Raw genomic sequence first — 26,979 nt, 5'->3', positions numbered from 1 at the left:
TAAGAGGAAACGGGGGAAAGTAGTAGATACTGGCTACCCAACCGGTCTCTTGGTTGAAAAGACAAAGAAAGCATGGTGGATGGTGAAGGGTGGGGGAAGTGGACCTATCTCTTGGTTGAAAAAGGAAAGAAAGTGACGGGTGTTGGGGGACAACGCAAATGAGAATGAGCAGGTCTAGATTTCCTGTGCTCACATAGGAAAATGTCACCGAGGAGATAAAAAATGGGACAAATGCAGACATGCTGCCTGAGTGATTGCACATTTACTGACCATGTGATACTCTCATGAAAGTAATACTAATGCTATTGTTCTGCATGTTAATCTAGTGGCAGTGTTGATGTGATGTGATGCTACTTACTTAAGGACACTTTCATACTGTCAATCTAGTGCCAATTATAACACAATAGATGCTGCTGTTAATCATACGCCACTGCAAATATCTGTCACTGTTTAAATAACCGTATTTCGTATTTGCGCAAACAGGGATGTCTGTCTCCATATCGTTTCGGGATGTCTGTCTCCGTATCATTTCTATCCACGCAATCAAAAGCACACACCTCAGTTTTAGTAGAACTGCGCAAAATGAGATGGCTATCCCTCGTTGCCGTCGTCTAACCACCCGTCTTCCAGGTATTCCTACTTTGGTAGTTACTAGGTAGAATGACCAATGCAATATAAAAGAAGTTGATTCGTAAGTTTTACTTCCTTATTGCAGTGTAGGGACGAGCGAAAACAACTGCATCCTAGTCCGGAATGCACTTTCTACCAGTTCATCCATGGACCGAGGACTAGCTGGCACGGCTGCACGGCGGTTTTTTGGACAGGTGCGCGGACAAGAGGCATTGTGGTCTGCTTATTTCTGCAAATAGCGGTGCTTAAATTTAGTGAAATGCACAAGAATTTCAGCTGGTCAGTACACTACATGGTTCAGTTCAGCATTCCAGCTAAGAACACAATTATAATTGGTTATTCTAGAATGAGAGAACCTAACCCTGGATGGTGGCAACAAGAAAAAACTAGAGTGAACTCCAGGAAATTTAAGCCTGCCGGGAGGCCCTTTGCTCAGAGAAGCCTTGCTTGTTTTTTCCTGATTTGTAAACCTTCTCACAACTTTGTCTTTTGCTGTGAACTAGTATATGTTTGTTATGTTCTATGAATCATGGAGATGTATAAAATTGCTTAACTTATGCTTTTTAAGTTTTTTATGAAGTCGAGTTTAATGTGAGTGTTCCACATGAACGCTGGACTAGCGTGTGAACGTTTGGAATTTACATTGTGGCCTCAGTTAACTGCATGAACCACTGTAACAAGATACATAGTTGCTCATATGTCAGACAGCAGATTGTTGATTGTTAGCTGGTCGATAGCCTAGTGTTGAAGCGAGCTGAGCCAATGTGTCGTGTTTTGCACAACTGCTTACAAGTGGGGTAGCACCAATAGTGTTTACAAGTACTTATGTATACGTCGGCGCACAGTTCTCGAATGAGTACTCTATTTCATCAAAACACACACTGCTCGTATGATAAAACTAGTGAGGACGCATCTGTTTCAGCAACAATTATGATGATTCATGGGCACACAAAAGTAGCAGCAGTTCCCATAGACGGATTCAAACAGAGTACTAGCCCAGAGGGCTCGATAACAGGCAAGGTTCGGATAATTAGACGCAATCCAAACTACTATTAAACACTAGCTGGGGCAACTATTTCATGCCTCGATCTAATTTGGGCTGGACACAAGACGGACCTTGCCATGAACATCATCGAGGATGTCCGGCAGCAGCTCAATCCTGTGAACCTTCATGAAGACAACCTTGTGGCCTTGCCACTCATAAACTTGTTTGTGGAAGCATGCCACATCATCTTCCTGCGTAAGCTTGACAAGAACAGTATGCCTCACAAATGAAGGAGTAGCTTTGAACTTCTTCTACTTCAGTACACCCTGGACAACACGCCTGACAACAGTGAGGCTGGAATACAACTCTTCATTGGTATAAGTGCAAATGGCTTCCAGGATCCAACAGCCTAAAAACTCTGTTTTCCCAGTGCGTATATTCAGGTCATCCGCCTCATAGCGAGTGACATGTACAACCACACAATCCTTGTCTGCATCAGGGCTCTAATTGAAACAGAAACAAATTCTGAATTACTTTCCAGTATAAGAAACACAAGTTATTTAAACCACTATGTATAGCATGGCATCGAAGCTAATAAATTTTGCATTATTCATCACCACATACTTAGATGAAAAACCACAATCGAGATCGGCAAAGAAGAAAATCACCTTGGGCAGCTCAGCGGGGGGGGACACATCCTCGAAGGGGGAAAACTGCTCCTGTAGTGCCACGGGGGCTGTAACCTCAAACGGGGCGTTGACCATCTCAGTAGTGGCCGTGAGCGTATCTGGGGTCGGCTCGGTGGCTGCCTCCATCTTCTTGGAGCTCTCTGTCTCGTGGGGATCAGCCTCCTGCGTCTGCTCCAATATCGGCAGATCTTTGCCTGGTTCTCCTTGGTCCATCATGAAACTGACGAATACTAGGAGACCACTGAAAGGAAAACACAATCGCGACAATGAAACAAAAAAGAGAGTGAGGATCGGTTACTGCTTTGCAAAAGTTCTTTTTTTCTCTGAATGAAAATATACCAACATCACGGATCCGCTTACCTTCCCTTCGTTGGGAGAGAAGAACAGTGGCAGATGCGAGTGTTGCCTTTCTTGAAGACGGTGAGGGAGAAGGGGATTCAGCGAAGAGTGAAATGATGGTTGCTTCGTCCGTCAAACTTAGACTGCGGGGAGGTGGGGTTTTGTGATACGACGGCTCGTTATTGCCGCGCTACGACCGGGGTGACTCTCCACCTGCATATTGCCTTCTAATTTGGTGGATGGCATTTGGGCCCGCGCGCTGCATGGCCCACATGTCGGTGAACAAAAGTATAACGGCATTCAGTAGAGGGAGACGTTTCGATGACCTAGGAGGAGCCAGAAGCGGTATTGTATCCACTGTACTAGTAGTAATTGTTTTTCTGGGTAGCTGTAGAGTGTCTCCACTGTACTAGTAGTAATTGTTTCTCTGGGCCCAAGACAAAACAGCCCATCCACCCTAGTAAATAGTAAAATCAATTCAAAAGTCCATATATTTACTGAATGAGAGGCGCTACCCACACCCAGCACACCGCCCCCCAAAAAAACCTGGGTGTTCTTCTTCCTCCTCACTCCCACCCACCTCACGTCAGCTCGCTCCACTCGTACCCCCAAATTCCTCACCTCACTCCTACAGAAAACCCCAGCTCCCCTTCTTCCTCACTACTACAGAAAAACCCCAGCTCCCCTTCTTCTTCACTCGCACTACAACTAGGCTCGTCATTCGTTACTCTGCTCAAATCCGTGAGCGCGACGCGACGCCCTCGAGGAAAATGGAGTCGGCTGACCCCAGCGCCAAGAAGATGAGGCTCCCGCCAGCGGCGACGCCTGTTGTAGATCCCGCACCCGGCAGCGCGGGGAGAAGCGGCGACCCCGCCCCCACCGGATCCCAGGAACCCGTAGAATCTCGGGTGGACCGCATCAGCGATCTCCCGGACGCCGTCCTTGGGGAGATCATCTCGCTTCTCCCCACCAAGGATTGCTGCCGCACCCAAGTCCTCTCAATTCGGTGGCGCCCTCTATGGCGCGCCGTGCCCCTTAATCTCGACTGTCGTCAGCTATCTCTCTTCAAAGATTTTGAAATCCCAGAGCCGTCATCTCCTCCCACCAGGGCTCCGTTCAAAGCCTCTGCATCCAGTCATGCTACCTGAGCAAGCATACCATGCCCTGCACGGTGGATGCCTGGCTGAAATCCCCTGAATTCATAGAACTACAGCTGCTTGAGTTCTACTATTCCCCTGGAAATCACCTACCAGATACCGAATGCCATCTACCTGTGCCCTCAGCACCGATGTCCATCTCGCGGTTTTCCTCCTCTCTCCACACCGCCACCTTTGCGATGTGCGACCTACCAGACAATCTGGTACTAAACCTTCGACTCCCATTTCTCAAAAAACTTTCACTTGTGCGGGTTCGTATATCAGAGGCCTCATTGCACAGCATCATCCACTCCAGTTGCCCTGCCCTGGAGTGCTTGGTGCTTGTTTTCACAGTTAGAATCGGTTGTCTCCAAATAAAGTCGCCTAACCTTGTAAGAATTGGAATTTGTTTTGACGGAAGGCAGCTCATCATCCAAGATGGCCCTTCACTTCAAAGGTTGATCCTTGATTCTAGTTATTCACCGTTGCAAATAACCGTCCTCTCTGCGCCTAAACTGGAGACCTTGGGTGTAATACATGATCTCTGTGCTCATTTCAATATGGTGTTTGGCTCCACAGTTCTTCAGGTACTTTACATTATCATCTACACTTGTAACCATAAGCTGCATTTTAAATTTCTGCGCATAAGTTATATGTCATCTTGGAGTACACATTTTGTACTAATATTATGTTCTATGCTCAATGAAGAGTTTCTCCATGGATGGCCTATCAATGGTGCTGGATTCTGTCAAGATCTTATATATCCAAATGAATAGTTTTGATCTGAACAAGATTATTGGCTTGCTGCAATGCTTTCCATGTCTGGAGAAGTTGTATATAAAGGTGATAATTTCACGCACATTGGAAGCCCGCATATAGTGTACTAGAATTAACCGTTCAGCTGTTGCTCTTTCGACACTCTTTTTTTAGACCTTAACTGTTTTCAATCTTCATGTCTATTTAGGCAACAGGACGGGGTAAGAAAGTTATAACCAATCGGTGGATTCGTAAGCATCGGGATTTTCTCACTTCTCATGAGATTCGATTGAAGACAATAACGCTAGAACGATATGTAGCCAACCGTGCAAACACTAGATTTGTCACATTCTTCCTGCTGAATGCGAGGTTACTATTGTCCATCAGGCTTAAGTTTATCAGCAGCATGGTTTTGACGGATGGGTATGTGGAAGAGCAAAAAAAGGAGTTTCAGGTGGGCAAAAGAGCTTCTGAACGTGCCGGGCTTCTATTTACAACATATTGTGGTCATAATCCAGTAAATTTTACGACCCAGGATGTTCATTCTATGGACCTGACCGATCCATTTGACTGTGACTGCCGAAAACAGTGCTGGAGTTAGATGTTGTTGCCCTTTTCAACCTGGGTTTTTTTGTAAACCTGATGAACAATTAACCCTCGTGCTTTTGTACAGTTTGTAAGCTGGAGTTAGATGTTCTTGCCCTTTCCAACTCGGCTGTGACTGTCATATTTTCTTTGAAGCAAGGCAAATGGCTTGCCAGTCGTTTAATTTAGAGTGAAATATTGTAACAACTAACAAATCCCAACCAAGGGAAATAACATCACTCTCGCCGGCTGCTTGAGCTCACTGTGCATTACAGAAGCCAAGTGATTAGCCCCCACCAGCACCCACAAACTTATTTCGAACTAGCACATCAAATGGGCTGTAAATTTTCATAGGAAAGGCTGCATGACCGTGACAGATTTGGATTCTGACATTTGGGACCCGCGAGGAAATAGCCTATCCAAGGTGGTGTCGACTTACTAGCCAGTCAACAAACGATTCTGCCTACCAGCCGTTGGATTGACATCCAACATCTGTCGTGTATCTTCTATCTCTTGTCTTCTTCTTCCTCCAGCCACCCAAACCAAACCACCCCGTCGGCTCCGCCTGCTCCCGCCTCCCATGGCTGGCTGCGCCTCCGCCGCCCTACCGTACGTACCCTCCAACGTTGGCCAGTCCCTCCCTCTATTCCCCCACACGTCCTGTTATTCTCCGGCGACGTCAGCCCCAACACGCACCCGCACCCGAACCAGTCAACCCTCGTACTCCCCTCCGCCTGCGACTGGACCGGCGCATCTTCCACGGCTCCTGTTCATTCCGTCCGAGGCCTCGCCGTCGTCCTCCGCCTTGCGGCCTTGGTTCGCTCGCCGTGCACGGTGCGCCGCCCTCTTGCGTTGTCAACGTCGTCAACAACCGAGAGGAACAAGGAGATGACTGTACGTGGAGAGGATGACAGTAGGGACCCACCAGCGTCATGGCAGTACGCAAGCAAGTGCCTCTATATTACAAGCCCAAAAATATGGTTCCTCCTAATGGTTGGACATCTGGGGCTCACGCCATTGTCAACGTAGTCAATAAACGAGAGAATTACACTACGAGCGGCTGACACCAGGGACCCAGCAGGTCGCATAGTTTTTTTTGGAGGAACAAGCAGTTGTTATTTATACTAGTTTTAGCGATGGATCAGGGTAACAACGGGGCTGTGCGGGGGCTGTGGCCCGTCTAGCCAGGGTTTTATTTATGTTTACCACATCATGAGCCCAGTTGTGTTTTTTTCTTGCTGAAAATGGCTAGCCCAGTTCTATTTTTTTAAGAAATACCCAAATGAGGCCTACTTGCTTTATCAGCCCTGCTGGGCTGCAAATCTTTCAAGACGGGGAGAGTTTCATTCGGTTTTCCTAGAAATGGGCTGTACATTTTTAAAACACATCAAACTGGGAATTAGTTTCAATTTTTTTCATTACAAGATTATAAATTCCATTGATTTTTATGCGTGGACAATTATTTGGATTTTATATTTATATAAATTATTTTTCAAAATAGTTTGAATGTGAATTGATATTTCGGGATTAAAAATAGTTGACCGCACCGAAATATGCAAAAATTCGTATACTTTTTAACTGTGGCCACAATATGGGGTGTAATGCTAACAAAAAGAAGATGGGCTCCAAAAAATTTCTTAAGAATTAGCAAATGGGATGTACATTATTAGAAATAATGCACACGAGAGCAGTGATTGTTGGATGTCCATCCAACGGCTGTTGTGCTTCTTCAATCTCTGCTTTTCCTGCTCCAGCCGCTCAAACAAGCGCCGGCGGGACTGCCTGCTCCCTCCTCCCACGGCCGGCTATGCTGCCGCGCAGGCCTCGCCGCCCCACCGTACTCCCATCGCTGGCTAGCCATCCCTCTACTCACCCACACCTTCTGTTATTCTCCGGGGACGGCAGACGAACCAGTAAACCCTCATAATCCTCCGTGCGGGAAACAACTGTCGAGTCTTCCCTGGCTCCGTGTCGTTCCCTTCCTAGGCCTCGCCGTCGTCCACCGCCCTGGTGCTCTCGGTGCGGCCTGGTCAACGTGGTCAATGAACGACATCCATCGGAAGTGGACTGTACGTGGAGAGGCTGACAGCTGGGTCCACGTCCGCACGCAAGGAAATGCCTCCTTATTACGCGCAAAATAATGATTCCTCCACCTGACAGCTAGGACTCATGGGAAGGGCTTCTGTATTTCGTGAAAAAAACATTCCCCTCGCTGACAGGTCGGACCCACCAGCTATATCTTTGCACGCAAGGAAGTGCCTCTTTATGACGCACAAAAAAATGAATACCCCACTGCTAGCTGAGACCCACCATAGTGGGTGGCTGACCTATGGGCCTACTAAGTTGACGGGGACAGAGGGCTTTGTCAACTTAGTCAATATGAACGATTCTAGCTCCAGTGACCGTACGATGTCCATCCAATGGCCATAGTGCTTCTTCAACCTCTGGTCTTCTTGCTCCAGCCGCCCAAAGCAGCACTGGTCGTGCCGCCTGCTCCTGCCTCCCGTGGCCAGCTGTGCTGTCGCAGAGGCCTCACCGCCCCCATACTACTCCCACCGCTGGCCAGGCCGTCCCTCCACTCACCCACACCCCCTTTTATTCTGCGGCGACGGCGGCCTCACACCACAGCTGAACCAGTGAACCCTCATACTCCTCTCCGCGTGGGCATCCACTACCGCATCTTCCCCGGCTCCGCGTCGTCCCCTTCCTAGGCCTCGCCGTCGTCCACCGCCTTGGTGCTCTCGGCGCGGCGTGGTCAATGTGGTCAACGACCGACTTCCATCGGAAGAGTACTGTACGTGGAGAGGCTGACAGCTGGGTCCACGGCCGCAGCTGGATCCACGGCCACAGCCCAGTTTTTTCGTGATTTGCCAAGTAAGTCACTTTGTCAGGCCTGTTGGGCTGTAAATCTTTCAAGACGAGGAGAGCTTCATTCGGCTAGCCGAGAACATGGCCTATCAGTAATGAGAAATGGGCTGTACATTTTTAAAACACATCAAACCAGCAATTAGTTTCAAATTTCTTTTTTTCATTTCGAGATTTTAAATTGCATTGATTTTTATGCGTGGACAATTTGTTGGATTTTGTATCGATATACATTTATTTTTAAAATCAGTTTGAATGTGACTCGAAAGTTCAGGATTAAAAACAGTTCGGACCGCACCGAAATATGCAAAATTTCATATAATTTTTTAACCGTGGCCACAATATGGACTGTAATGCCAACAAAAAGAATATGGGATCCAAAAAAAGAAACCTTAAGAATTAGCAAATGGGTTGTAAATTATTAGAAATAATGGCAGATGGGTTGTATGCTGTTTTCCACAGATTTGAGGCTTTCCTAAAAAAGGTTGACGCACAAGCAGTGACCGTTGGATTTCCATCCAACGGCCGTCATGCTTCTTCAATCTCTGCTCTTCCTGCTCCAGCCGCTCAAACAAGTGCCGGCGGGACTGCCTGCTCCCTCCTCCCCGCGGCCGGCTGTGCTGCTGCATAGGCCTCACCGCCCCACCGTACTCCCATCGCTGGCCTAGCCATCCCTCTACTCACCCACACCTGCTATTATTCTCCAGCGACGGCAGACGAACCAGTAAACCCTCATACAGTTGTACTCCCCTCCGCGTGGGAAACAACTACCGAGTCTTCCCTGGCTCCGTGTCGTTCCCTTACTAGGCCTCGCCGTCGTCCACCGCCCTGGTGCTCTCGACGTGGCCTGGTCAACGTGGTCAACGACCGACATGTATCTGAAGTGGACTGTACGTGGAGAGGCTGACAGCTGGGTCCACGGCTGCACGCAAGGAAATGCCTCTTTATTACGCGCAAAATAATGATTCCTCCACCTGACATCTGGGACCCACCGGAAGGGCCTCTTTATTTCACAAAAAAACGTTACCGCCGCTGACAGCTCGGACCCACCAGCTATATCTTCGCATGCAAGGAAGTGCCTCCTTATTACGCACAAAAAAATGAATACTCCACCTCCTAGCTGGGACCTAGTATAGTGGCAGGCTGACTTGTGGGCCTACTAAGTTGACGGGGACGGAGGGCTTTGTCAACTTAGTCAATATGCATGATTCTAGCTCTAGTGACCGTACGATGTCCATCCAACGGCCGTAGTGCTTCTTCAACCTCTGGTCTTCTTGCTCCAGCCGCCCAAACCAGCGCCAGTCGTGCCTCGTGCTCCTGCCTCCCGTGGCCGGCTGCGATGCGGCGGAGGCCTCACCGCCCCTACTACTCCCACCGCTGGCCAGGCCATCCCTCCACTCACCCACACCCCTTGTTATTCTGTGGCGACGGCAGCCTCACACTGCAGCGAACCAGTGAACCCTCATACTCCTCTACGCGTGGGCATCCACTGCCCCGTCTTCCCTGGCTCAGCATCGTACCCTTCCTAGGCCGCGCCGTCGTCCACCGCCTTGGTGCTCTCGGCGCGGCGTGGTCAATGTGGTCAACGACCGACTTCCATCGGAAGAGTACTGTACGTGGAGAGGCTGACAGCTGGGTCCACGGCAGCCGCAAGGAAGTGCCTCCTTATTACGCGCAAAATAATTATTCCTGCACCTGACAGCGGGGACCCACCGGACGGGCCACCGTAGTTCGTGAAAAAAACGTTCCCCCTGACTGCTGGGACCCACCAGTTACATCTTCGCACGCAAGGAAGTGCGTCCGGGCAAAAAAAAATGATTCGCCCCTGACTGCTGGGACCCACCAGCTATATCTTCACATGCAACGAAGTGCCTGACAGTCGGGACACACCAGGTCGAAGCGTACGTAGCGTTGTCATTCTGGTCGCGAATGTGTACGTACATACTGGTCGATGTAGAGAGCGCACGTGACGTAGTAGAGGCGCGCATGTAGCATGTACACATACGTACAGCGGCCAGTGTGCAAGGAAGAAAATACGGCCACGTACGTACATACGGGCAGGGTCTTGAATGCCTACTCGCGCATACGTACGGCCAGGGCTCGTGTACATGGCTGGGTCGGAACGGAGAAACTACGTCGTCGTCGTGTTAATGGGGAGGCAACGGAATGCGTCGTGTTCATCGGGAGGCAACGGAACGTGTGGGAGCCAACCGGCTTGGACGGAACAGCCGATGGAAACGAGGCCCGGCGTACCGCAGAATGGAGGAAACGACCTTGTGTTCAACCGGCCACGGTCGAAACAGGATCATGTTCATCGGGAGGGGTCTGGCGTACCGCAAAACGGAGGAAACGGACCTCCTACGGTTGAGACGGGGGTCCTGTTGATCGGGAGGGGTGTGGCGTACCACAAAACGGAGGAAACGGACTTGTGTTGGAGCGCTACGGTCGAAACGGGGGTCCTGTTCATCGGGAGGGGTGTGGCGTACCGCAAAACGGGACTCCACGGGATACTGTTCATCTCCACCGTCGACCCCCTCCAGCCTCCACGGGCTACTGTTGATCCACCGTCGACCTCCTCCAGCCTCCACCTGCGACTGTTCATCCACTGGCTCCTGTTCATCCAGCCTCCACCGCGCGCTACTCCACCGGCTACTGTTCAACCACCCCTCTCCACGGGCTCATATTTAACCAGCCCTCCACGGGCTACTGTTCATCCAGCCCTCCACTGTCTACTGTTCATCCAGCCCTCCACTGGGTGGCCCTGTTCATCCAGCCCTCCACGGGGTCCTGTTCATCCAGCCCCAACCAGCTCGATCGATCGGGATCCCGTTCATCCAGAGGCAACACCACGGGGTCCTGTTCATCCACCCCCACCGGGAACTGTTCATCCAAACCCCCCCCCCCCAGCAACGCTCACTGTTCATCCAGAGGCAACACCACGGGGTCCTGTTCATCCACCCCCACCAGGAACTCTTCATCCAAACCCCCCAGCAATGCTCATTGTTCATCCAGAGGCAGCATCGATCGGCTTCAGTTAGCAGCAGTAGCGAAGGAATCGCTCGATCGGGTTCAGTTAACAGCCATCGATTGATCGCTCGGTTTCGGTAACGTATAGCCTGCAGTGCAATCGCTCAGGTTCAGTTAGAGCCCAATGCCTCGCCCGGGTTCAGTTAGAGCCCAACGCCTTGCACCCACACGCATGCGTGTACTAGAGAAATGCGCATCGCTCGGCCCCGACCACCCACCGTAACCGGGAACACCCCGATATTTTCCTCGCCCTCGCTTCTACCATGGTTTTTTCTATCATGGACGGCCCAAAGAATGTCATGCAGCTACGTCTCCGGCCCGCCCAGGACGAAAAGCCCATTTTCTGTCATGATTTTTTGTCATAGAAGTAGGACCCCGCCACATCTATGATGATATCGGGTTTTGTCACAATTATCGTCATAGAAGTGTCATAAGTATGACAGAAAAAAAATTGTTCGGCCCAAAATGTCACGGATGTGTCTTTTTTTGTAGCATATGGACGTAACGGTAATGGTGGCAAAACTAATAGTAGCAGTTTTATAGTAATTGTAATAGTGGCAGCGGAAAAGTAACTAAGCAAAGATCAATATGTAAAAAGCTCGTAGGCATTGGATCAGTGATGGATAATTATGTCGGATGCGATTCCTCATGCAACAGTTATAACATAGGGTGACACAGAACTAGCTCCAATTCATCAATGTAATGTAGGCATGTATTCCGAATATAGTCATACGTGCTTATGGAAAAGAACTTGCATGACATCTTTTGCCCTACCCTCCCGTGGCAGCGGGGTCCTATTGGAAACTAAGGGATATTAAGGCCTCCTTTTAATAGAGTACCGGACCAAAGCATTAACACTTGGTGAATACATGAACTCCTCAAACTACGGTCATCACCACGAGTGGTCCCGATTATTGTCACTTCGGGTTTGCCGGATGATACATCTCCGTCTTATCTAATTTTCCAAACACTTTTGCCCTTGTTTTGGACTCTAACTTGCATGATTTGAATGGAACTAACCCGGACTGACGCTGTTTTCAGCAGACTTTCCATGGTGTTATTTATGTGCAGAGACAAAAGTTCTCGGAATGACCTAAAACTCCACAGAACATATTTTTGGAAAATACTAAAAATACTGGAAGAAGAATCCACGTCAGGGGGCCCACACCCTGTCCACGAGGGTGGGGGCGCGCCTGCCCCCCTGGGCGCGCCCCCTGCCTCGTGGGCCCCCTGACGCTCCACCGACCTCAACTCCAACTCCATATATTCGTGTTCGGGGAGAAAAAAAATCAGAGAGAAGGATTCATCGCGTTTTATGATACGGAGCCGCCGCCAAGCCCTAAAACCTCTCGGGAGGGCTAATCTGGAGTCCGTTCGGGGCTCCGGAGAGGGGAATCCGTCGCCGTCATCATCATCAACCATCCTCCATCACCAATTTCATGATTCTCACCGCCGTGCGTGAGTAATTCCATCGTAGGCTTGCTGGACGGTGATGGGTTGGATGAGATCTATCATGTAATCGAGTTAGTTTTGTTAGGGTTTGATCCCTAGTATCCACTATGTTCTGAGATTGATGTTGCTATGACTTTGCTATGCTTAATGCTTGTCACTAGGGCCCGAGTGCCATGATTTCAGATCTGAACCTATTATGTTTTCATGAATATATGTGAGTTCTTGATCCTATCTTGCAAGTCTATAGTCACCTACTATGCGTTATGATCCGGCAACCCCGAAGTGACAATAATCGGGACCACTCCCGGTGATGACCATAGTTTGAGGAGTTCATGTATTCACTATGTGTTAATGCTTTGGTCCGGTACTCTATTAAAAGGAGGCCTTAATATCCCTTAGTTTCCGCTAGGACCCCGCTGCCACGGGAGGGTAGGACAAAAGATGTCATGCAAGTTCTTTTCCATAAGCACGTATGACTATATTCGGAATACATGCCTACATTACATTGATGAATTGGAGCTAGTTCTGTGTCACCCTATGTTATGACTGTTACATGATGAACCGCATCCGGCATAATTCTCCATCACCGATCCAATGCCTACGAGCTTTTCACATATTGTTCTTTGCTTATTTACTTTTCCGTTGCTACTGTTACAATCACTACAAAACCCAAAAATATTACTTTTGCTACCGTTACCGTTACTTGCATACTACTTTGCTACTAAATACTTTGCTGCAGATACTAAGTTATCCAGGTGTGGTTGAATTGACAACTCAACTGCTAATACTTGAGAATATTCTTTGGCTCCCCTTGTGTCGAATCAATAAATTTGGGTTGAATACTCTACCCTCGAAAACTGTTGCGATCCCCTATACTTGTGGGTTATCAAGACTATTTTCTGGTGCCGTTGCCGGGGAGCATAGCTCTATTCTTTGAGTCACTTGGGATTTATATCTGCTGGTCATTATGAGGAACTTGAAAGACGGGAAAACAAAAATTTATCCCTCAACTACGAGGGGAGGTAAGGAACTGCCATCTAGCTCTGCACTTGATTCACGTTCCGTTTTGAGTAAGCTTGCGACACCTAAACCTGCTTCTGCTATTCATTCTGATATATCGCATATTGTTGATGACGCCACTTCTGCTATGCATGATACTTATGATGAAACTACTTCTATACTTGATACTACTGTGCCACTTGGTGAATTTCTTGATGAACAACTTGCTAGGGCTAGAGAGAATGAAATTATTGAAACTGATAATATTGAAGATAGCGATGATGAAGACTCTCCCCCTAATAAATATGAATTACCTGTTGTGCCTGAGGGTTATGTTTTGGATGAAGAATCTGCTAGAGCCATTTTAGCTTGCAATGATAGAAGTGATCTTAAGAAGTTATTAGCTAAATGGAAGCAGCGATCTCTTAATGCTAGAATGAAACCTGACCCTGCTTTTGCTACTTCACCTATCTGTGTTACTGATAAGGATTATGAATTCTCTGTTGATCCTGATATAATTACTTTGGTTGAATATGATCCTTTTTATGGCTATGAATCTGAAACTGTTGTGGCACATCTTACTAAATTAAATGATATAGCCACCCTGTTCACTAATGATGAGAAATCTCGCTACCTTTATATCCTTAAAATATTTCCGTTCTCATTAAAGGGTGTAGCTAAGATATGGTTTAATTCTCTTGATCCTGGTTGTGTGCGTAGTCCCCAGGATATGATTTATTACTTCTCTGCTAAATATTTCCCTGCTCATAAGAAACAAGTTGCTTTAAGGGACATATATAATTTTGTGCAAATTGAAGAAGAGAGTCTCCCACAAGCTTGGGGGAGGCTTCTCCAATTACTTAACGCTTTGCCTGATCATCCGCTTAAGAAAAATGAAATACTTGATATCTTCTATAATGGACTAACCGATGCTTCCAGAGATTACCTGGATAGTTGTGCTGGTTCTGTTTTCAGGGAAAGAACACCGGATGAAGCTGAAATTCTATTGAATAATATGTTGGCAAATGAAAATAATTGGACACTTCCTGAGCCTATTCCTAAACCAACTCCAAAGAAGAGAGGTGTTCTATTTCTCAGTCCTGAAGATATGCAAGAGGCAAAGAAATCTATGAAAAAAAAGGTATTAAAGCTGAAGATGTTAAGAATTTACCTCCTATTGAAGAAATACATGGTCTTAATTTACCTCCTGTTGGAGAAACATATGATCTTAATCCCTCACCTATTGAAGAAACTCGTGGTCTTGATAACCCGACACAGGTAGCAAAGGTAAATTCTCTCTATAGATTTGATGAAGGTGATATTCCTCACTATAAGTCTGCTAGACAATGCTTAGAAGAGTTTGATAATTTTATTGTCAAACAAGAAAACTTCAATGCTTATTTTGATACACAATTGAAATACAATTCTGATATGCTTGAACACTTGGGTGATTATATGTCTAGAGTTAAAGGTGAACTTAAACTCATTAGTAAACATGCTTCTATGGTTACCACTCAAGTAGAACAAGTACTCAAAGCTCAGAATGATTTGCTCAATGAATTGAATAGTAAGAATAATGATTATGCTGTTAGAGTGGCTACTAGAACTGGTAAAATGACTCAGGAACCTTTGTATCCTGAAGGCCACCCTAGGAGAATTGAACAAGATTCTCAGAGAAATAATATAGATGCACCTAGTCCTTCTAAAAGGAAGAAAAAGAAAAATGATAGGACTTTGCATGCTTCTAGTGAACCTATTGCTGAAACACCTGAGAATCCAAATGATATTTCTATTTCTGATGCTGAAACACAATCTGGTAATGAACATGAATCTAATGAAAATATTAATGAAGATGTCATGATGATGCTCAACCTAGTAATGACAATGATGTAGAAATTGAACCTGCTGTTGATCTTGATAACCCACAATCAAAGAATCAACGTTATGATAAAAGAGACTTTGTTGCTAGGAAACATGGTAAAAAAAGAGAACCTTGGGTTCAGAAACCCATGCGTTTTCCTCCCAAACCATCCAAGAAAAAGGATGATGAGGATTTTGAGCGCTTTGCTGAAATGATTAGACCTATCTTTTTGCGTATGCGATTAACTGATATGCTCAAAATGAATCCTTATGCTAAGTGTATGAAAGATATTGTTACAAATAAAAGAAAGATACCGGAAGCTGAAATTTCCACCATGCTTGCTAATTACACTTTTAAAGGTGGAATACCAAAGAAACTTGGAGATCCAGGAGTACCTACTATACCATGCTCCATTAAAAGAAACTATGTTAAAACTGCTTTATGTGATCTTGGAGCCGATGTTAGTGTTATGCCTCTCTCTTATATCGTAGACTTGACTTGAATAAGTTGACACCTACTGAAAGACCTTTGCAAATGGCTGATAAATCAACTGCTATACCTGTCGGTATTTGTGAGGATGTGCCTGTTGTAGTTGCAAACGTTACTATTTTAACGGACTTTGTTATTCTTGATATTCCCGAGGACGATAGTATGTCTATTATTCTTGGAAGACCTTTTTTGAATACTGCAGGGGCTGTTATTGATTGCAACAAAGGCAATGTCACTTTTCATGTTAATGGTAATGAGCATACGGTACACTTTCCGAGGAAACAACCTCAAGTCCACAGTATCAATTCTATTGAAAAAATTCCATCGATTATTTTTGGAGGTTTTGAATTTCCTCTTCCTACTGTTAAGAAGAAATATGATATTCTTATTATTGGGGATGTGCATATCCCCGTTGAGGTAACATAGTGTTATTCGAAATATCTCCGGTTTCATGCGATTCGGAATGAGTTTGTTAACAAGACCTGATCAACCTTGTTAGTGGATTCCTTTTGATGAGCATGAGATGGATGAAACTAGAAGGCACAACCTTCTGTACCCTCTCTTTACTTTCTGTTATTTAGTTGAAATAAAGTAAAATAGTATTTTTCTGTCTGTTTTCTGATTTATCCGTGCAATACAAAAATACCCCGAAAATAGAAGTTCTCCAAATGCCCTGCCAATTTAATATGATTTTTTCTGGAATATTTGAGAATATCTGGCACTGAGAACACAGCAGGGGGAGCAAGCACCTGGCCACGAGGGTCCAGGGCACACCCACCCCTACAGGGCGCGTCCCCCTGCCTCGTGGGCCCATGGCGGCCCCCCTCCACTTATTCCTGCACCCACACACTTCTTCTTCCTCCCAAAAAAATCACCATCCAGCTCAAGCACGAGTTCTAGCTCATTTTGCTGCGATTTTCGATCTCCTTGCTCAAAGCACCTCTCACAAAACTGCTTGGGGGGATTGTTCCTTGGTATATGACTCCTCCATTGGTCCAATTAGTTTTTGTTCTAGTGCTTTATTCATTGCAAAATTTTGCTGCCTAGGTGACCATGTTCTTGAGCTTGCATGTCAAATTTATATGGTTCTAAGTAGTTCTAATGCATGATATAGGCTCTAGGCACTTGTAGGAGTAGTTGCTATCAATTTTGTTGAGCTTGGTTCACTTCTATTTGAAGTTACTAAAAATTTCTGAAATTTTTCAGAGGAAGAAATATGCTTAGGAAAATGTACCAAGGAGGTTCTTCAAGGAAGCAAGGACCCAGGCTTGCAATGCGTGACGCTGACGATGAGCCACCAAGGGACGCTCCAGTGCGGCCTTGTGAATGGCCGTCAAAAAACTTTATGGATCGAGCGGGAATCAAGGAAGAATTTAACGCATATTTGCGTAACGCTGATCTTGTGAGCTTCGAGGAAGAAAAGTGCCGCCAGTACCACTATTCACTAGTTCCTTTGTGAGGAGGTTTGAATTTTCATCTTCACGCAATTCTCCAACTGTCCTGTTTGATCTTTATGAAAAATCTTATACGATGGACTTAGAGGATTTACCACTGCTTGCAAACTTCCACAATGGGGTAGTGCTAGTGAACCTCGAATCTAAATTTAGAAATTTTCTTGCTAGTATAACTGTGGGGGAATCTAGAGATATAGCACAAGCTACCATGGGGAGCATTCATTTTCCTGCTATACATTATTTTGCTCTCTTCATAGGTAGGTGCATAAATGGTAAAGATGAAGCATGTCATATGTGTGTCCCCTACCTCATTATTCTTAGGAATGCTGTGTTAGGAGACAAATCTTATAATTTGGGAGCCATTGTTGCACGTAGGTTGCGTCATAATATATTTAATGGAGATTTCTTCGGTGGAATTTATGCAACCCGCTTAGCTGATTTTCTTGGTGTAACCATACGTAATGATGATATTGAATTGCCTCCTACTTACCTAGACTTTAATGCTATGGTTCACCACCAGTTTGTCGAGAGGAATGAATCGCCTCTCCAGTATCGCTTAATCTTTGACAGACGTCGTGCTGTCCGTATTACTCTCCCTGCTCCTGCCTTCTTTGATTATCAGGCAAAAGGAAGACATTTTATTACTAGAGAGGAGGCAGATGAGTACGAGAGGAGGGCGGAGGCAGCTCACCGCCACGCTGCAGCCTAGGAGGCAATAGCCGCCGCATCTCAGTACGACCCCAGCTACAACAATGGATATCCGCCAGGCCATCCGTGGCAATAAACCAACTTAGGCCAAAGGCCTAAGCTTGGGGGAGTACGTATTTCTCACCGACATTACATTCATGTTCACACACTCATTGCTAGATGTCGGTGCTCATACTCTTTCACTGTAATATCCATGCTAGTTTATTTTTTTTCTTTCTTCTTGTGTGTTTGATAAACCTTAAGAAAAACCGAAAAAATTAGTTGTAGCTTTTAGCTAGTTTACTTTCTTGCTGTAGTAGTAATAATTAAAAAGAAAACCCAAAAAGATTTCCTGTTCTTCTTTTGCTTGTTGGGAGCTTTCCCGTGTAAATAGTTTTTATTTCTTTTCTTTGGGGGTCGATAGCCGAAGACCATAATTAAATTGTTGAAGTGGCTCTTACATGCATTATTGTTGATTTAACCAAGAGCCCATATTTCCTTGTCTTCTCCTGTTTATTGAATGCTCGCAGATTCCAGCTTAGTCCAATGCACGTGCACTCTTATTATTATTCACATCGTTCGGTCTTGCAAGTGAAAGGCAATTATGACGATATATGATGGACTGACTGAGATGAGAGAAGCTGGTATGAACTCGACCTCTCTTGTTTTTGTAAATATGATTAGTTCATCGTTCCTGATTCAGCCTATTATGAATAAACATGTTTGCAATGACAATTAGAGATTATAGTTGCTCGTGCCATGCTTGATTAGCTATGAGTTATAATGGTTTACCTTGCGTGCCAACATGCTATTAAAATGGTTGTGATGTGGTATAGTGGGGTGGTATCCTCCTTTGAATGATTTAAGTGACTCGACTTGGCACATGTTCACACATGTAGTTGAAACAAATCAACATAGCCTTCACGATATTTATGTTCATGGTGGATTATATCCTACTCATGCTCGTACTCAATGTCTATTAATTTTAATGCATGTTCATGACTATTGTCGCTCTCTAGTTGGTCGCTTCCCAGTCTTTTGCTAGCTTTCACTTGTACTAAACGGGAATACTGCTTGTGCATCCAATCCCTTAAACCCCAAAGTTATGCCTTATGAGTCCACTATACCTTCCTATATGCGGTATCTACCTGCCGTTCCAAGTAAATTTGTATGTGCCAAACTCTAAACCTTTAAATGAAATTATGTTTTGTATGCTTGAATAGCTCATGTATCATAGGGATGTCCGTATCTTCCATGCTAGGCGGGTTATTCTCAAGAGGAGTGGACTCCGCTCCTCATTCACGAGAAAATGGCTGGTCACCGGGATGCCCAGGCCCATGCTTTATGCAAACTAAATCAAAATAATTGCAAACAAAACTCCCCCTGGGACTGTTGCTAGTTGGAGGCACTCGTTGTTTCGAGCAAGCCATGGATTGATGCTTGTTGGTGGAGGGGGAGTATAAACTTTACCATTCTGTTTGGGAACCGCCTATAATGTGTGTAGCATGGAAGATATCGCCATCTCTTGGTTGTTATGTTGACAATGAAAGTATGCCGCGCAAAATATTATTTATCTCTATTTCAAAACCGAGCTCTGGCACCTCTACAAATCCCTGCTTCCCTCTGCGAAGGGCCTATCTATTTACTTTCATGTTGAGTCATCACCCTCTTATTAAAAAGCACTAGCTGGAGAGCGCTGCTGTCATTTGCATTCATTACTATTAATTTATATTGGGTATGACTCTTTTACCATGAATTACAATGTCTAGTCAGTCCTTGATCTTTAAAGGTGCTCTGCATTTATGTTTTGCGGTCTCAGAAAGGGCTAGCGAGATACCATCCTATTATATCATATCATGATTGTTTTGAGAAAGTGTTGTCATCCGAGATTTATTATTATTGCTCGCTAGTTGATTATGCCATTAACATGAGTAAACATGAGACCTAATAGTTATTGTGAATATGGTTAGTCATAATCTTTGCTGAAAACTTGAATGATGGCTTTACATATTTACAACAACAAGAGCAAACAGAGTTTGTAAAAGTTTTTCTTTATCACTTTCAGTTTATCAACTGAATTGCTTGAGGACAAGAAAGGTTTAAGCTTGGGGGAGTTGATACGTCTCCGTCGTATCTACTTTTCCAAACACTTTTGCCCTTGTTTTGGACTCTAACTTGCATGATTTGAATGGAACTAACCCGGACTGACGCTGTTTTCAGCAGACTTTCCATGGTGTTATTTATGTGCAGAAACAAAAGCTCTTAGAATGACCTGAAACTCCACGAAACATATTTTTGGAAAATATTAAAAATACTGAAAGAAGAATCCACGTCAGGGGGCCCACACCCTGTCCATGAGGGTGGGGGCGCACCTGCCCCCCTGGGCGCGCCCCCTACCTCGTGGGCCCCCTGACGCTCCACCGACCTCAACTCCAACTCCATATATTCGTGTTTGGGGAGAAAAAAATCAGAGAGAAGGATTCATCGCGTTTTATGATACGGAGCCGCCGCCAAGCCCTAAAACCTCTCGGGAGGGCTAATCTGGAGTCCGTTCGGGGCTCCGGAGAGGGGAATCCGTCGCCGTCGTCATCATCAACCATCCTCCATCACCAATTTCATGATTCTCACCGCCGTGCGTGAGTAATTCCATCGTAGGCTTGGTGGACGGTGATGGGTTGGATGAGATCTATCATGTAATCGAGTTAGTTTTGTTAGGGTTTGATCCCTAGTATCCACTATGTTCTGAGATTGATGTTGCTATGACTTTGCTATGCTTAATGCTTGTCACTAGGGCCCGAGTGCCATGATTTCAGATCTGAACCTATTATGTTTTCATGAATATATGTGAGTTCTTGATTCTATCTTGCAAGTCTATAGTCACCTACTATGTGTTATGATCCGGCAACCCCGAAGTGACAATAATCGGGACCACTCCCGGTGATGACCATAGTTTGAGGAGTTCATGTATTCACTATGTGTTAATGCTTTGGTCCGGTACTCTATTAAAAGGAGGCCTTAATATCCCTTAGTTTCCGCTAGGACCCCGCTGCCACGGGAGGGTAGGACAAAAGATGTCATGCAAGTTCTTTTCCATAAGCACGTATGACTATATTCGGAATACATGCCTACATTACATTGATGAATTGGAGCTAGTTCTGTGTCACCCTATGTTATGACTGTTACATGATGAACCGCATCCGGCATAATTCTCCATCACCGATCCAATGCCTGCGAGCTTTTCACATATTGTTCTTTGCTTATTTACTTTTCCGTTGCTACTGTTACAATCACTACAAAACCCAAAAATATTACTTTTGCTACCGTTACCGTTACTTGCATACTACTTTCCTACTAAATACTTTGCTGCAGATACTAAGTTATCCAGGTGTGGTTGAATTGACAACTCAACTGCTAATACTTGAGAATATTCTTTGGCTCCCCTTGTGTCGAATCAATAAATTTGGGTTGAATACTCTACCCTCGAAAATTGTTGCAATCCCCTACACTTGTGGGTTATCACCGGATCATAACACATAGTAGGTGACTATTGACTTGCAAGATAGGATCAAGAACTCACATATATTCATGTAAACATAATAGGTTCAGATCTGAAATCGTGGCACTCGGGTCCTAGTGACAAGCATTAAGCATAGCAAAGTCATAGCAACATCAATCTCAGAACATAGTGGATACTAGGGATCAAACCCTAACAAAACTAACTCGATTACATGGTAAATCTCATCCAACCCATCACCGTCCAGCAAGCCTACGATGGAATTACTCACGCACGGCGGTGAGCATCATGAAAATGGTGATGGAGGAAGGTTGATGATGACGACGGCGCTGGATTCCCCTCTCCGGAGCCCCGAACGGACTCCAGATCAGCCCTCCCGAGAGAGATTAGGGCTTGGCGGCGGCTCCGTATCGTAAAACGCGATGAATCCTTCTCTCCGGTTTTTTTCTCCCCAAACTTGAATATATGGAGTTGGAGTTGAGGTCGGTGGAGCCTCAGGAGGCCCACAAGACAGGGGGCGCACCCAGGGGGTAGGCGCGCCCCCCACCCTCATGGACAGGGTGTGGGCCCCCTGGTCTTGATTATTTCGCCAGTATTTTTTATATATTACAACAATATTCTCCGTGAAGTTTCAGGTCATTCCGAGAACTTTTATTTCTGCACAAAAATAACACCATGGCAATTCTGCTGAAAACAACGTCAGTCCGGGTTAGTTCCATTCAAATCATGCAAGTTAGAGTCTAAAACAAGGGCAAAAGTGTTTGGAAAAGTAGATACGATGGAAACATATCAAGGCATACTAGGGACACTCTATTTGTCTATGTATCCACACATGTACTAAGTTTCCGGTTAATACAATTCTAGCATGAATAATAAACATTTATCATGATATAAGGAAATATAAATAACAACTTTATTATTGCCTCTAGGGCATATTTCCTTCAGTAGCGTGCCGACGGCGATCACATCAACCTTGGAACCATTTCCAACGCGCATCGTCACCTCGTCCTTAGCCAATCTTCGTTTAATCTGTAGCCCCTATTTCGAGTTGCAAATATGAGCAACAGAACCAGTATCAAATACCCAGGCGCTACTACAAGCATTAGTAAGGTACACATCAATAACAAGTATATCAAATATACCTTTCACTTTGCCATCCTTCTTATCCGTCAAATACTTGGGGCAGTTCCGCTTCCAATGACCAGTCCCTTTGCAGTAGAAGCACTCAGTTTCAGGCTTAGGTCCAGACTTGGGCTTCTTCCCGGGAGTAGCAGCTTGCTTGCTATTCTTCTTGAAGTTTCCTTTCTTCCCTTTGCCCATTTTCTTGAAACTAGTGGTCTTGTTAACCATCAACACTTGATGCTCCTTCTTGATTTCTACCCCCGTAGCTTTAAGCATCGCGAAGAGCTCGGGAATTGTCTTTTCCATCCCTTGCATATTATAGTTCATTACGAAGCCTTTCTAGCTTGGTGGCAGTGATTGAAGAACTCTGTCAATGAAACTACCATCAGGAAGATTAACTCCCAGCTGAGTCAAGTGGTTATGGTACCCAGACATTCTGAGTATGTGTTCACTGACAGAACTATTCTCCTCCATCTTGCAGCTATAGAACTTGTTGGAGACTTCATATCTCTCAACTCTTGCTTGAAATATTAAATTCAACTCCTGGAACATCTCATATGCTCCATGACATTCAAAACTTCTTTGAAGTCCCGATTCTAAGTCATAAAGCATGGTACACTGAACTATCGAGTAGTCATCAGCTTTAGTCTGCCAGACGTTCATAACGTCTGGAGTTGCTCCTGCAGCGGGCCTTGCACCTAGCGGTGCTTCCAGGACGTAATTCTTTTGTGCAGCAATGAGGATAATCCTCAAGTTACGGACCCAGTCCGTGTAGTTGCTACCATCATCTTTCAACTTAGCTTTCTCTAGGAACGCATTAAAATTCAAGGGAACGGTAGCACGGGCCATTGATCTACAACAACATAGATATGCAAAAACTATCAGGACTAAGTTCATGATAAATTTAAGTTCAATTAATCATATTACTTAAGAACTCCCACTTAGATAGACATCCCTCTAGTCATCTAAATGATCACGTGATCCATATCAACTAAACCATGTCCAATCATCACGTGAGATGGAGTAGTTTTCGATGGTGAACATCTCTATGTTGATCATATCTACTATAGGTTCACGTTCGACCTTTCGGTCTCAGTGTTGCGAGGCCATATCTGCATATGCTAGGCTCGTCAAGTTTAACCCGAGTATTCCGCACGTGCAAAACTGTCTTACACCCATTGTATGTGAACGTAGAGCTTATCACACCCGATCATCACATGGTGTCTCCGCACGACGAACTGTAGCAACGGTGCATACTCAGGGAGAACACTTATACCTTGAAATTTAGTGAGGGATCATCTTATAATGCTACCGCCGTACTAAAAAAATAAGATGCATAAAAGATAAACATCACATGCAATCAAAATATGTGACATGATATGGCCATCATCATCTTGTGCCTTTGATCTCCATCTCCAAAGCACCGTCATGATCTCCATCGTCACCGGCTTGACACCTTGATCTCCATCGTAGCGTCGTTGTTGTCTCGCCAACCATTGCTTCTACGACTATCGCTACCGCTTAGTGATAAAGTAAAGCAATTACATGGCGATTGCATTTCATACAATAAAGGGACAACCATAAGGCTCCTGCCAATTGCCGATAACTTTTACAAAACATGATCATCTCATACAACAACTTATATCTCATCACGTCTTGACCATATCATATCACAACATGCCCTGCAAAAACAAATTAGACGTCCTCTACTTTGTTGTCGCAAGTTTTACGTGGCTGCTACGGGCTTCTAGCAAGAACCGTTCTTACCTACGCATCAAAACCACAAGGATTTTTTGTCAAGTGTGATGTTTTAACCTTCAACAAGGACCGGACGTAGTCAAATTTGATTCAACTAAAGTTGGAGAAACAGACACCCGCTAGCCACCTTTATGCAAAACAAGTTGTATGTCTGTCGGTGGAACTGGTCTCATGAACGTGGTCATGTAAGGTTGGTCTGGGCCGCTTCATCCAACAATATCGCTGAATCAAAATAAGACATTGGTGGTAAGTAGTATGACTATTATCGCCCACAACGCTTTGTGTTCTACTCATGCATATCATCTACGCATAGACCTGGCTCGGATGCCAGTGTTGGGGAACGTAGCATGCAATTTCAAAAAATTCCTACGATTACGCAAGATCTATCTAGGAGATGCATAGAAACGAGAGGGGAAGAGTGTGTCCATGTACCCTCGTAGACCAAAAGCAGAAGCATTAGGTTAACGCGGTTGATGTAGTCGAACGTCTTCATGATCCAACCGATCTAGTACCGAACGTACGGCACCTCCGAGTTCAGCACACATTCAGCTGGATGACGTCCCTCGAACTCTTGATCCAGCAGAGGGTCGAGGGAGAGTTTCCTTAGCACGACGGCGTGGCAACGGTGATGGTGATGTGATCCATGCAGGGCTTCACCTAAGCACTAAGATGCTATGACCGGAGGAGTAAACTGTGGAGGGGGGCACCGCATACGGCTAAGAGATCAACTGTTGTACTTTGGGGTGCCTCCTTGCCCCCGTATATAAAGGAGGAGGGGGGAGGCGGCCGGCCAAGAGGGGCGCGCCATGGGGGGGTCCTACTAGGACTCCACTCCTAGTAGGATTCGGCCCCCCTTTTCCTTTCTCATCGGAGGAGGAAAAGGAAGGAGAGGGAGAGGGAAAGGGGAAGGGGGGGCGCCGCCCCCTCCCCTAGTCCAATTCGAACTCCCATGGGGGGCGCGGCCACCCTTGTGGGTTGTTCCCTCTCTCTCCCGTGGCCCATGAGGCCCATGACTTCCCCCGGGGGGTTCCAGTAACCCCTCGGTACTCCGATAAAATACCCGAACCACTCGAAACTATTCCGATGTCTGAATACCACCTTCCAATATATCAATCTTTACCTCTCGGCCATTTCGAGACTACTCATCATGTCCGTGATCTCATCCGGGACTCCGAACAAACTTCAGTCACCAAAACACATAACTCATAATACAAATCGTCATCGAACGTTAAGCGTGCGGACTCTACGGGTTCGAGAACTATGTAGACATGTCCGAGACACATCTCCGGTCAATAACCAATAGCGGAACCTAGATGCTCACAATGGTTCCTACATATTCTACAACGATCTTTATCGGTCAAACCGCAATGACAATATACGTTATTCCCTTTGTCATCGGCATGTTACTTGCCCGAGATTCGATCGTCGGCATCATCATACCTAGTTCAATCTCATTACCAGCAAGTATCTTTACTCGTTCTCTAATGCATCATCCCGCAACTAACTCATTAGTCATATTGCTTGCAAGGCTTATAGTGATGTGCATTACAGAGAGGGCCCAGAGATACCTCTCCGATACTAGGAGTGACAAATCCTAATCTCGATCTATGCCAACCCAACAAACACCTTCGGAGACACCTGTAAAGCATCTTTATAATCACCCAGTTACGTTGTGACGTTTGATAGCACACAAGGTGTTCCTCCGGTATTCGGGAGTTGCATAATCTCATAGTCAGAGGAATATGTATAAGTCATGAAGAAAGCAATAGCAATAAAACTTAACGATCATTATGCTAAGCTAACGGATGGGTCTTGTCCATCACATCATTCACTAATGATGTGATCCCGTTCATCAAATGACAACACATGTCTATGGTCAGGAAACTTAACCATCTTAGATTAACGAGCTAGTCAAGTAGAGGCATACTAGGGACAATCTATTTTGTCTATGTATTCACACATGTACTAAGTTTCTGGTTAATACAATTCTAGCATGAATAATAAACAGTTATCATGATATAAGGAAATATAAATAACAAATTTATTATTGCCTCTAGGGCATATTTCCTTCACCTCCCCTTGAACTCCTTTATCTAGCGTTCAGATCTTCTATAGGACCCAATTGGTACTACCATTAGAAAAACATAAAACTTGCACAGCAAGTTGACGTTACCCGAGGCATCTTCGAAACAACTTGGGCCAGTGCCCCAAAAGCATTAGTACACACTAAGCAATCTTTGGTGCCACCACAGGAAACCGTGTTTGGCTACCGTATCCTTTGCCCATCTAGCTGGGACCAGATCTAGAGATATGTCGGCTCTGGTTCGGGTGTTGACCCGCCGAGAGGTCTTTTGGATTTGTTTGATGTTAACTAGAGGAACTTGTTACCCCTGAACTTCCGGATCACATTCGTGTTTACACAGTGGTTCTAAATGCCATGTACCGGTTGGAATCGGGTATGCATGCGGAATCTATAATGGAAAGCTGGAGCACCCTTGCAAGGCTAAATCCTTCCGAAAGTTGTGTTCGCGGTTACAGACGACTTCAAAATTTGTTATGCCAGTCATAGACAAATTGAACTAGTAAATGAAACTTGATCAACATGTGTGTACGATGATTATCTCTTCTTAT

This window comes from Triticum aestivum, chromosome 6D (assembly GCF_018294505.1).
Source record: "Triticum aestivum cultivar Chinese Spring chromosome 6D, IWGSC CS RefSeq v2.1, whole genome shotgun sequence".
NCBI lineage: Eukaryota > Viridiplantae > Streptophyta > Magnoliopsida > Poales > Poaceae > Triticum > Triticum aestivum.
Note: the sequence above shows the minus strand (reverse complement) of the source record.